The sequence below is a fragment of the Sarcophilus harrisii genome, chromosome 5 (genome assembly GCF_902635505.1).
Source record: "Sarcophilus harrisii chromosome 5, mSarHar1.11, whole genome shotgun sequence".
Taxonomy (NCBI): Eukaryota; Metazoa; Chordata; class Mammalia; order Dasyuromorphia; family Dasyuridae; genus Sarcophilus; species Sarcophilus harrisii.
The window spans coordinates 42,037,164-42,047,985 of record NC_045430.1 but is presented as its reverse complement, the minus strand read 5'-3'; the positions used below and the strand labels follow the sequence as shown (position 1 = coordinate 42,047,985).

The window sequence follows — 10,822 nt, the reverse complement described above, 5'->3', positions numbered from 1 at the left end:
ATGCAAAATAAATTGGAGAAGAAAATGACAAACCACTTCTGTATCTTTGCCAAGAAAACCCCACTGTAGGTCACAAAGAGTCAGAAATATTGAAAATGTGAACAACAAAACCTATCCATTATACTAATTGAAGTAGCTGAGAAGCCCAAATTAACTGTGTCATCAAGTAACACATTGGTACTAAAGTAAGGAAACAAGAAAAGTCTTTGGTAATACCTAAACCTCTTTTTCTTTTATCTCTTTCTCTCTCTCTTTATCTTTTTCTTTCTTTCTCCCTTCCTTCCTTAATCCCTCCCTTCCTCCCTTCCTTCCTTCCTATTTCCCTCTCCCTCCCTCCCTCCCATCCTTTCTTCTTTCCTTCCTTCCTTCTTCCCTCCCTCTTTCCCTTCCTCCTTCTCTCCTTCCCTCCCTCCCTCTCTTCCTTTCTTCCTTCTTTTTTTTCTTTTTACTTGCACTGTCATATTTATTCCCATGTCCTAAGTTTCTGTTTCTTCACTTTTCTTTGTGATATGTTTTTTTTTTCTTTTGAGCAACTTCCTCTCCTGGTTTAGGAACAATTTATTTCTTTTCACTAAGTATCATCTCAATATAATAAGGAGAACTCATGTATGGGTTGATTCAACCATTAGCCCTGTAAGCACACAGTTACATTTTTGGGAGCTTTGTTACCCTGGGAATGCATAAGAGAATCCACATTAAATTTGATAAGACAAGAGAATCCACATCAAACCATTCAACTCTATATTACTCTCTCTATTTCTAAGCATAAGCAGTAAGAACCCAGTACTCTTTTTGGGCCACTGACCCTGTGTCCAATTCCTTTGCTTAGCCTGGGCACACTTGCCAACTCCATTATATCAGCAATAGGGAACATATTGTTTCTTCAATGTGACATCTTTCAAATACTTGGTAGCTTTCTGGGTACACATGCCCTTGATAGCTTAGCTGTTTCACAGATGTTCCTGAAGTGGACCCAGTGATCTGAGCCTCCTGACTTGCATGATTTTGTGGGGTTCTCTGGATCAAGAGAATACCTCACCATTTTAAATAATTACCAAGGATAGCTCAAGGGAAAAAAAAAAAAAAAAACTTCCGCCATGAATTCTTTAAAGACTTTGAATGTTAGTTAATCATAAATTCCCCAAGTTCCCCCCAGCATGATTCATCATTATTCCCCAACTATTACCTGCACATGAGGTCCAGGCTTGCTGAGTGAGTATTCCCCATTAATATCTGATGTTGCTAACCACAAAATAAGAATCATATAAAATATTCACTGAGTTTATCTGGTTTTGGCAACCCCTTTCACTCGGCACCTAGTGAGACCTGAATTCTTTCCCTCCTTCTTGACTATTCCTTCCCATTTTGGATATTCCTCGTCCAACAGAACTTATATGTTTTGTATCTTAGTTAACCCCTGTGCTGTGGTTTGCCTTACTGTGTTCTTTGCTTGTACCTGAAATCCAGAACCTCTCTCAAACAACATTAAGACTACTATGTATATAACCATGAGCAAGTCACTTAATCTCACATTGCCCCAAGCATTTCTCTAAACTATACATTTCAGAACAGTTGTTGCTTTACATTAGAAGAGGGAGTTTCTTCACCAAAAGTAGTTAGTTTTATACACAGATAGAATAGTAAGTTAATAAGAAAAGAAAAAAGAAAAAAAAACATATAGCTCATAGTTTTAGATATTCAAAGGTCCAACAACCTCATTTTAAAGATGAGCAAAGTGACACTAAGAGAGGGGTAAATGTCTTTTTCAAGGTCACACAGGCAACTAGAAAAAAAGATAATGGAGGTCATTCTCATCTCTCAAACTTCAAATACTACATGCTTCATGTTACATAGCCATGCCTTAAACCAAAACCAATCTGATTCTAATTGATCACCAATAAATCCTAGGCCAAGCACTATTTGGTCATTGTTTGGGTCCTGATTGATTTGGATTGAATGTAAATAGCAGTCATTTTTGCTTTGGACAAAAATCCTGAGGGTCTTCTTCTCCCAAATTCATTTATTTATTTATATATATATATATATTTTTTGGACTAGGGGAAAGAGGAGAATTTTTTTTTTGGCCTAAATTTATTACCTAGTCTTAATCACTGACTGGGTGAGATCTCAGTCAAACTGAGACCTATTGAAGACCTTAGTTTAAGAAGGCTAAGGTCTCCTCATTTCATCCAGGGCCATCTGCAATGATCCTAATCTATATCTTGCTAAATGGACCCATATGACTCAAGAGCAGGTGACTTTGCACAGCCCTTCCTTGCTTAATTCAATTCACTTGCATGTCATGGCATCATCGCCCTAATGTCTTGGTCCTCTTTGAGAAGAAAGGATAAATAACAATAATTCTGTATTAAATGGGAATTGGATTATGTGCATTTACCTATGATTTATTGGGTTCCCAAAAAACCATTATTGTAAAACTTCAAAAATACTGCATTTGTGATACTAATTTAGATGGAAAATCTAGGGAGTAACCATAAACAGTCTATCTGGGTCTGATTTCATCACATATTGCCAGATAGGTACCAAGTCACCAACAGTTTAAGAGACCCTGCACTAGATAATAGTAAACTCACTTAAAAAAGAGATGGAAATCTCTTTCAGTTGGATATCAATGAAAGTCTAAGTTTTGTTTTTGCTTGTTTGATAGAAGGATGTTACTTGTAAGTGCTGTGTCACATAAAGAACACAAAGCCCCTTTTTTGTAAATAGTATTTTATTCTTTTCCAATTATATATAAAGATAATTTTGAACATTCATTTTTGTAAGATCTTGAGTTCCAAATATTTTGTGTTTTCATCCCTTACTTGCTCCCTCCCTAGGACAGTAAACAATCTGACATAGGCAATCATGTAAACATATTCCCATATTAGTCAACTTGTGTAAGAAGAAAAACTACAAAAAGGAAAATGCCCCACAAAAAAATGAAAATAATAAAATAGTATGCTCCCATCTACATTTAGGTTCCATAGTCCTATTTCTGAATATGAATAACAATTTCCATCATGAGTCTTTTGGAATTGTTTTGGATTGTGGTATTGCTGAGAAGAACTAAGAAAATCATAGTTGATCCTAAACAATGTTAATGTTACTGTATACAGTGGTCCTGCTCACATCACTCAGCATCAGTTTATGTAAGTCTTTCTAGGTTTTTCTTAGATCTGTCTGCTCATCATTTATAGTATTCCATTACATTAATCTTTTAGAATTTGCCCAACTATTTTTTGGTTGATGGGGATTACTTTGATTTCCAATTTTTAGTCGCCACAAAAAGAACTGCTATAAATATTTTTGTACATGTAAGTCCTGTTTTCTTTTTTAATGATCTCTTTGGCAGATGGATTGAGTAGTAGTATTGCTGGATTAAAGAGTATACACAGTTTGATTGTTCTTTGGGCATAAAGAAGATAAGGACATGATGTCAGCATACAGAAGTTCTAGTTTCATAACTGGCTATAGTTTTGGGTAGGTTCAAAGTTTGAGAATGTGGGGGCAAAATGTGCCTCTAAAATGTGGGGGTTAGACTAGACAATTCCAATCATCTAAGTCTAGTAAGGGACATAATCAGAGTCTATCAATATTAGATGTATAAAAAGAAACAGAGGGATAATATCTGAAGTTCAACAATGGGGCAGAAGTACACAGTATGATTAACAGTATTTTTTTTTCTTGGATATCAGAAGACCTGAGTTAAAAGATTCACTGGTAGCAGATAATATTTGTAGAAGTGATACAAGTCACTTATCACACTCAAGGCTTCAGTTTGCTAATCTATAAAACTATGGGGTTGGAATAGGTTACCTCTGAGGTCCCTCTGTATCAAAATATATTATCATATAATTTTAATTCTAAGTTGTTTTTTTTTTTCAAATAAAAAATCCAGAAAGAATCCTAAAAATCTAACTGAAAAAAAGAGAAAGATCAGCTCCTCATATATTAGTTGCTATTGTGGCCACATTTTTTTTCTGGAGACAGAGCATGAATAGCTTCTTCTAGAACTGACTACTACAATATGGATTTTTTTTCTGATGCATTTTATTTTTTTGTAATTTGCAATGGTGGGGTATTGATCTAGTAAATCATTCAGGTCACACTATCCTACTAAAAGTAAGTGATAAAATACTATCCTTATATCTCTACAAAGTGAAAGCATAACTCAATAAATCAATACTGACTTTAGATTAAGTTCAAAAAGTCTTTACAGTGGGAAGGATGCTGTGTAGGAATCTTGTTTGGCTCTAAGGAAACTTGGGTTTACCCAAGAGGGCAGTTCATAAAATATCAAGATAGTTTAGATCTGGGATTACTCCAGATATTGGAGCAAGAACCATGTTTCAATAAAGGTCCTTAAAGAAGAATTACTTAGGTGGATAACTACTACCTCGGTCATTATTTTGACCAGAGGAAGGAATTGTAAACTTCAAAAGCACTAGATGTATGTTGAAAGCCTAGGACAGATCAGATATAGATTCTTGGCTCTACATATATTATAACAAAACAAATACAACATACATTTGTTTTAAGGGAATGTCTTGACCATCTCACAATAGGAGGAAAATAATTTCCAGAAATTGGAAGTTGTATCTGTAACTTTGATCCTACTTTCCCTTACTGTCTGTATGCTCTAGTGTGAGAGTATGCCACAGATTTTTGGAGATGTTTCATACTGACTGTTCTATAAATTATCACCATATATGTGCCATCTTCCCCATTAGAATGGGAGCTCCTTTAGAGGAGAGATTTTCTTCCATTTACTTTTCAATTCTCAGTGCTTTGTATATACTAAGACCTTAATAATAACCTCATTCATTCACACTAGTTAAATACACTCTTTCTAAAAACTGTTCAAACCTGACTGATTAAATAGACTTGACTGATGATTTTTTAAAAATTTAAATTATTTATTTTTTAGTAAACATTGGTTTATGAATCATATAAGAAAGAAAATCAGAGCAAAAGGGAAAAACCATGGGAGAGATAATAAAACCAGAAAATAGGAGTGAACATAGCATTTGTTGCTTTATATTCAGGTTCCATAGTTTTGTTTTGTTTTGTTTTGTTTTCTGGATGCAGATGGAATTCTCTGTCCAAAGCCTATGGGGATTGCTTTTGATCACTGAATCACTGAGAAGAACCAAGTCTTTTATAGGGATCATTGCACATTCTTGCTGTTTTTGTACACAATGTATACCTGATTCTGCTTGTTTCACTCATCATCAGTTCCTGAAAATTTTTCCAGACGTTTCTAAAATCAGCTTGTTAATCATTTCTGATATAACAATAATATTCCATTATTTTCTTATATCCCAACTTGTTTGGCCTTTCCCAAGTGATGGGCATCTACTCATTTTCCAATTCTGTGTTACCACAAAAATACCAGCTACAAACATTTTTGTACATGTGGGTCTTCTCCCCTCCTTTATATATCCCTTGGGATACAGACCCAGTAATGGCACTTCTGGGACAAGGAGTATGCATAATTTTATAGCCCTGTAGGCATAGTAACAAATTGCTCTCCAGAATAATTGGATCATTTCACAATTCCACCAATTGTGGAATTGTGAATTAGTGTCCCAGTTTTCCCACATCCCCTCCAACATTTATCATTATTGTTTCCTGTCATCTTAGCCAATGTGAGAGGTGAGGTGATATCTCAAAGTTGTTTAAAGTTGCATTTCTTCAGTAGTGATTTGGAGTAATTTTTTATACTATAGATGAATTTAATAAGTCATCTGAAAATTGTCTGTTCGTATCCTTTGACCATTTGTCAATTTAGGAATGACTTGTATTCTTAGAAGTATTAGAATTAATAACACCCAGACCATTAGTCCTGCTTCCAGTCCTGACTTTGAACACATAATCAAGGAAGTAACTCCCATGGAAATAGACCCTTCAAAGGGCTTCTGTTGGTGCACAGTCACACATAAGGAAGACCCAGTAAAAATTCTCACCACTAAAGTCTTTGTCACAGTGAAATAGTTTAATGTTAAAAATAGATGTAGTGTTATCAATGAAAATAACACTAAAGAATATGTATTGCCATTTGCTTTGCTGCTGTACTGTAAGGACTACTAGCTGATTTGAAGATGATCCCACTATTAGACTGTGAATAGTTAGTTCCTTGAGAGCAAGTATCAATAAATAATTAATTTTCTGTTTGTGTTCCTAACAATGAGCATGCATTAGCATGTAGTAAGCACTTAGTAAATGTTCGGTATTTGTTGATTCTAATCCTGAAGCCTGAATGGTCTTTTTAAAAACTCAAATTCCCCAACCACAGAGAAATTGGTTGGCAAGATTGTTCAGTGCTTTAGTCTGTCAGACTATGAGTTATAGCATTGAAAGCATTCTTCAGTCGCAAGAAGAATGATTATGATGATCTTATCTAAGCTTCAATTTGTCCCCTATAAAAATAACAGTTCACTTTGGCATGAATGTCACTTCTTACTCAAGATAGACTAAATGATAAGAGGGAAATGTCACCTAAGGACTGAATTATAAGAATCTACCCACTTTAATGAGTATCTATTCAGAATCCTTCCTTCTTCCCTTCCTTCTTTCCTTCCTTCCTCCCTCCCTTCCTTCCTTCCTTCCTTTTTTCCTTCCTTCCTTCCCTTCTTCCCTCCCTCCTTTCTCTCTCTCTGTCGCTCTCTTTTTTTCTTTCTTTCTTCTTTTCATACTTTCTCTTTTTCCTCTCTCCCTCAGGTCTATAACTTTAACCACATTCATAAGATATAAACTACTATAGAAAAATTGTAACATTGAATAGTCAAATAGATTACAGTAAAAAGACATATTTTCTTCAACATGCCTAACATTCTATTTCCTTTAAAATAGTTATCTTCCTTCTTCTAAACTGAAAGACACATGTAAAAAGTCACACTACCCTTTTCAAATGTTACTTTTTCCTTCATATTATCTGTGATAGCTGCTACATTGATTTTTCTCAACAATTATGACATTATGAATAGTTATTTCTAGCTCTTGAAAGACATTTACTGGATAACTAGGACCACATCAGGAGAGAAGCTGGGAATTTAGCAGTTGCTCCATTGCTGACATAGTGCTAATTTGGAAATAAAGCCTAATTTCACTTTTGTATGATCCTCTGTCTTCGGATATCAAAGATGAAAACTTATACAAAGCACATGTCTAGCTTTCTTCAGTACCCTTGGATTTAACTCTGTTTACATTTAAGAGGAAATGATTTGTGACTATGAGTAAATTATAGTATGTTACCAAGGATGATGGGTTTGCAGGAAATGTCATAAAATGTACCATCAAAAATTGGTGAGCAGAAAAAGAGAATTGTTGGTCACATAACAGAAAAAAGATAATATATAAGCCACCTATTCTTGAAAGATCTAGAGGAAAATCTCTAGGTCAGTGAATAACTCTTAAATAGTTGACTTCTATGAGAACATGGACAAGGATCAGAAGTGATCAGAAGGCATAAATGGTTTGCAATGTGCACAAGTAAAGAAAATAACCATATTTGTGAGGAGAAAAATCAATGTATCTAGGAAGTATTCTAGTCAATCTAACTAACATTTATTATTTATTGAGTACCTACTACATGCTTGCTAGGTGCTAAGAATATTGAGGGGGAAAAATAGATGCCACTGCTATCAAGGGTAATTTCCTTTAGGAAAAACAATTGGCATAATATGTAAACAAATCAAATAAAAACAAAAACAAAATAATAAAAAAGTATTAATTAAGGAAATCAGTAAAGATCTTTTGAAGGAGATTGTAACTGAATTTAGCATTGAATGGATCTAGAGGTTCCCAGAGGCAAAAGTGAGGGTAATAAACACTATGCTAGGTAGACTGCCAAGCCTTGGAATGTTTTGTACAGGAAGCAGTGGGGGGTTGTTTTAGCTATAATAAATAAATTAAAGATAGTAGGGAAAGTGTACTGTGAAATCCCTATAAAAAAAAAGATTGGAGCTATATTATAAAAACCCCTAAAATTAGGCTCTAAAAATATGTATCGTGTCCATAAAGAATCCTTGAAGCTTCATAAAGTAAGACAAAATAGGGCCCAATTTGTACTTTAGAAACATTTCATTTGGGAGCTGTATGGTGGTAAATGTTCCTCTATGTTAAGAGATTGTGAATACAATATTCACTGAATTATTAAAAAGATAAATAGTACATAGAAAACAAGAACAAGAATTATGTTGGATGAGAGTTGGATGGAACATATAAGCAATGAGGGATTTTGAAAAACAGGAACTCTCATCAGCTAAATAATATACAGGATATAGTGCTGAACTTAGAATTAAGAAGACCAGAGTCTAAATCTTTCCTCAGATACTTAATAGATATTTGACCCTGAACAAATCACTCTTTCTATCCTTGACTCAATTTCCTCACCTATAAAATGAAGATAATGACAGTACTTACTTCACAGACTTTTTCTGCAAATAATGCTTTTCAAACTTGAAAATTAAATATAAGCACTACCTTTTGTCAAGGAAATACATAATAAGAAAGAAAAAGGAGTTGGGCAAGTCATGAGAATGAGAAATGACAGGCAGATGGCTGAAGTGTTCCACTTTTGGACTTGAAATTTCAAGACATTTTGAGAAATATTTCAAACATAGAATAGACCATCTATGCTGTACTTATGGGAATCTCTAGACAAGATTCAGATGGAATGGACAGGAATGATTAAGCTGGAGTACATACTGATGTAAGGAACTTCCAAATGAATCAGAACATGAATTTCATTGGAATGTCAAAAATTGATTGGAGAAAGTATTTGAGCAATGGAAAGTTAAACATGGATTGAGGAAAAGAGAGACTAATGGTAGGGAGATCAATAACAAAGCTATTGTCAAATATATGCCAGGTAAGAAAGAGTAAGAACTTGAAACACGATAGAGTTTGTGAGAGTAGAAATACCAGTTTCACTATATCTATCTCTTTTTCATTTTCTATTTATCCACCTATCATCTATTTATCTGTCTGTCTGTCTATATCTATCTGTATGTATGTATGTGTCTGTCTGTATCCATTCATCCATCTATTTATCTATCTATATTTTGGCAAAACAATTGGGATTAAATAACTTGCCTAGGATCACACAGCTAGTAAGTGTCAAGTATTTACTGTACTGTACTGTTTACATATACTGTCTCCATGAACTCTAATCTCAACTCTTTTCTTTTCATATTTTCTTTTGCTTTGTTTTAAATGAATGCTTTCAACCATAAAAGAAATGTGTTTTTGAGCACTAATAAATCAGGATATAAATTCAGAGTATCTGAGGTAGTTCATATATCACTTGGGATGCCCTGACATCTGGGGCCACTAAGAAGAATGTTACTCAATGTTAAGTAAATTAGGGACCAGAGACCTCTTTCTTTTACCAAATTCCTACTCTATGAAAACATATTATTGTTATGCCTTCTCTTAAAGTATGCATCCCTGAGGGATGCAATCAATGTTATCTGCAAATTTGTAATAGACACATATCTATTCAATCTGCCTAGAGCTTAACTTTTGTTTTGCCACTGTCAGGAAAATTCACTTTCCTGGGAGTGAGATTCACAAAGTCAATATCAGAAGTAACTTTATTGGTTCCTTTTCCCCTGTCTCTAGACTGTTTAATTCAACCTTTTCCAGACTATGATGATAGATGGTAGAAGCAGCAACTGTGAACACATGTAAACATGAATTGTTTCAGATTGAATAGGAAGATCTCTCATGTGAAAAGACAAAAGACCTTTCACAAAAGACTCTGAAAAGGAAAATATTTGATAATGCTGCCTGGCTTCTTGTGAGGTGCAAATAGCAAGTTATAAAGCTGCCCATTGATAAGATTGGGAGACAAGTCTCTGGTAAATAGTAAGCAATTAATGACTGTTTGTTTATTGATTGATGAATCCACAACAAGCATGAACCAGACCTGATAACATGTAAGAGGTGGTGTGTAAAAAAGTTGGATTTGGAGTTAGGAGAGCTATACACAGCAATCTACAACATCTTAACTACACTGATGACTGGGCAAGTTCCTTTAGTTTCAACATCTTTAAAAAGGAAAACATAAGAGTTATAACTTTTCTAACAGAGGGTTGTTGTCAATAAAGGGCTTGGGAAGTCTCAGATTGATACAAGAACGTGAATATGATTATCTACAAACAAGGCCTATAAAAATGGTATGAAACTAAAATATACTCTGAATTTAACTCTAATAGTACAGTTGATATTCATTAAAGACTTATGACCACAGATTTAAATTTAGAAAAAACCTTAGAAGCCATCAAGTTTATTATACCCATTTTATGTATTGTAAAATTAAGGGTGATAAGAGATTCTGGGAATTATCCAGGGTCATATAGCTAGTGAGTTTAGAATATGAACTTTTTAATAAAGGTCTTTAATCGTGGTGAGTCAAGAGACCTGAATTCAAATTTAACCCTTACTCTTAGCTACTTGTTTCATCATGGATAGGCAAGTGATTAGACTCTGAGGCCTCAGAGTCACAATCTTTAAAATGAAAGTGAAAAGTAGTATATAAAATACATAAAAAGCTAATTCAATTGTCTTTGAATGAGTAACCCCTGAATTTAATTCTGCTTCTGTTACAGTCTGGCTAGGGACCCAGGGAAACTGATGTAGTCCTTAATGGATCAGTATCCTAGTCATTTTTTTTTTTTTAATTATAAGCAGGGGGAAATCAATAAATTGCCAATCATCATTGGTAGAGGGAATTTCCTGACCCAGAGTTGTCTATACCATTGGAAATCACTGGTCTAGATATGTGTCTACCTCCTTTCATTCCCCAGAAAATTAA

At 34.3% G+C, this 10,822-nt stretch overlaps 1 pseudogene; it reads right to left on the bottom strand.

Annotated features, from left to right (window-relative positions):
• Window positions 1–392: 392 nt before the first annotated feature.
• Window positions 393–1,042, bottom strand: LOC100932635 (annotated as a pseudogene).
• Window positions 1,043–10,822: the final 9,780 nt, after the last annotated feature.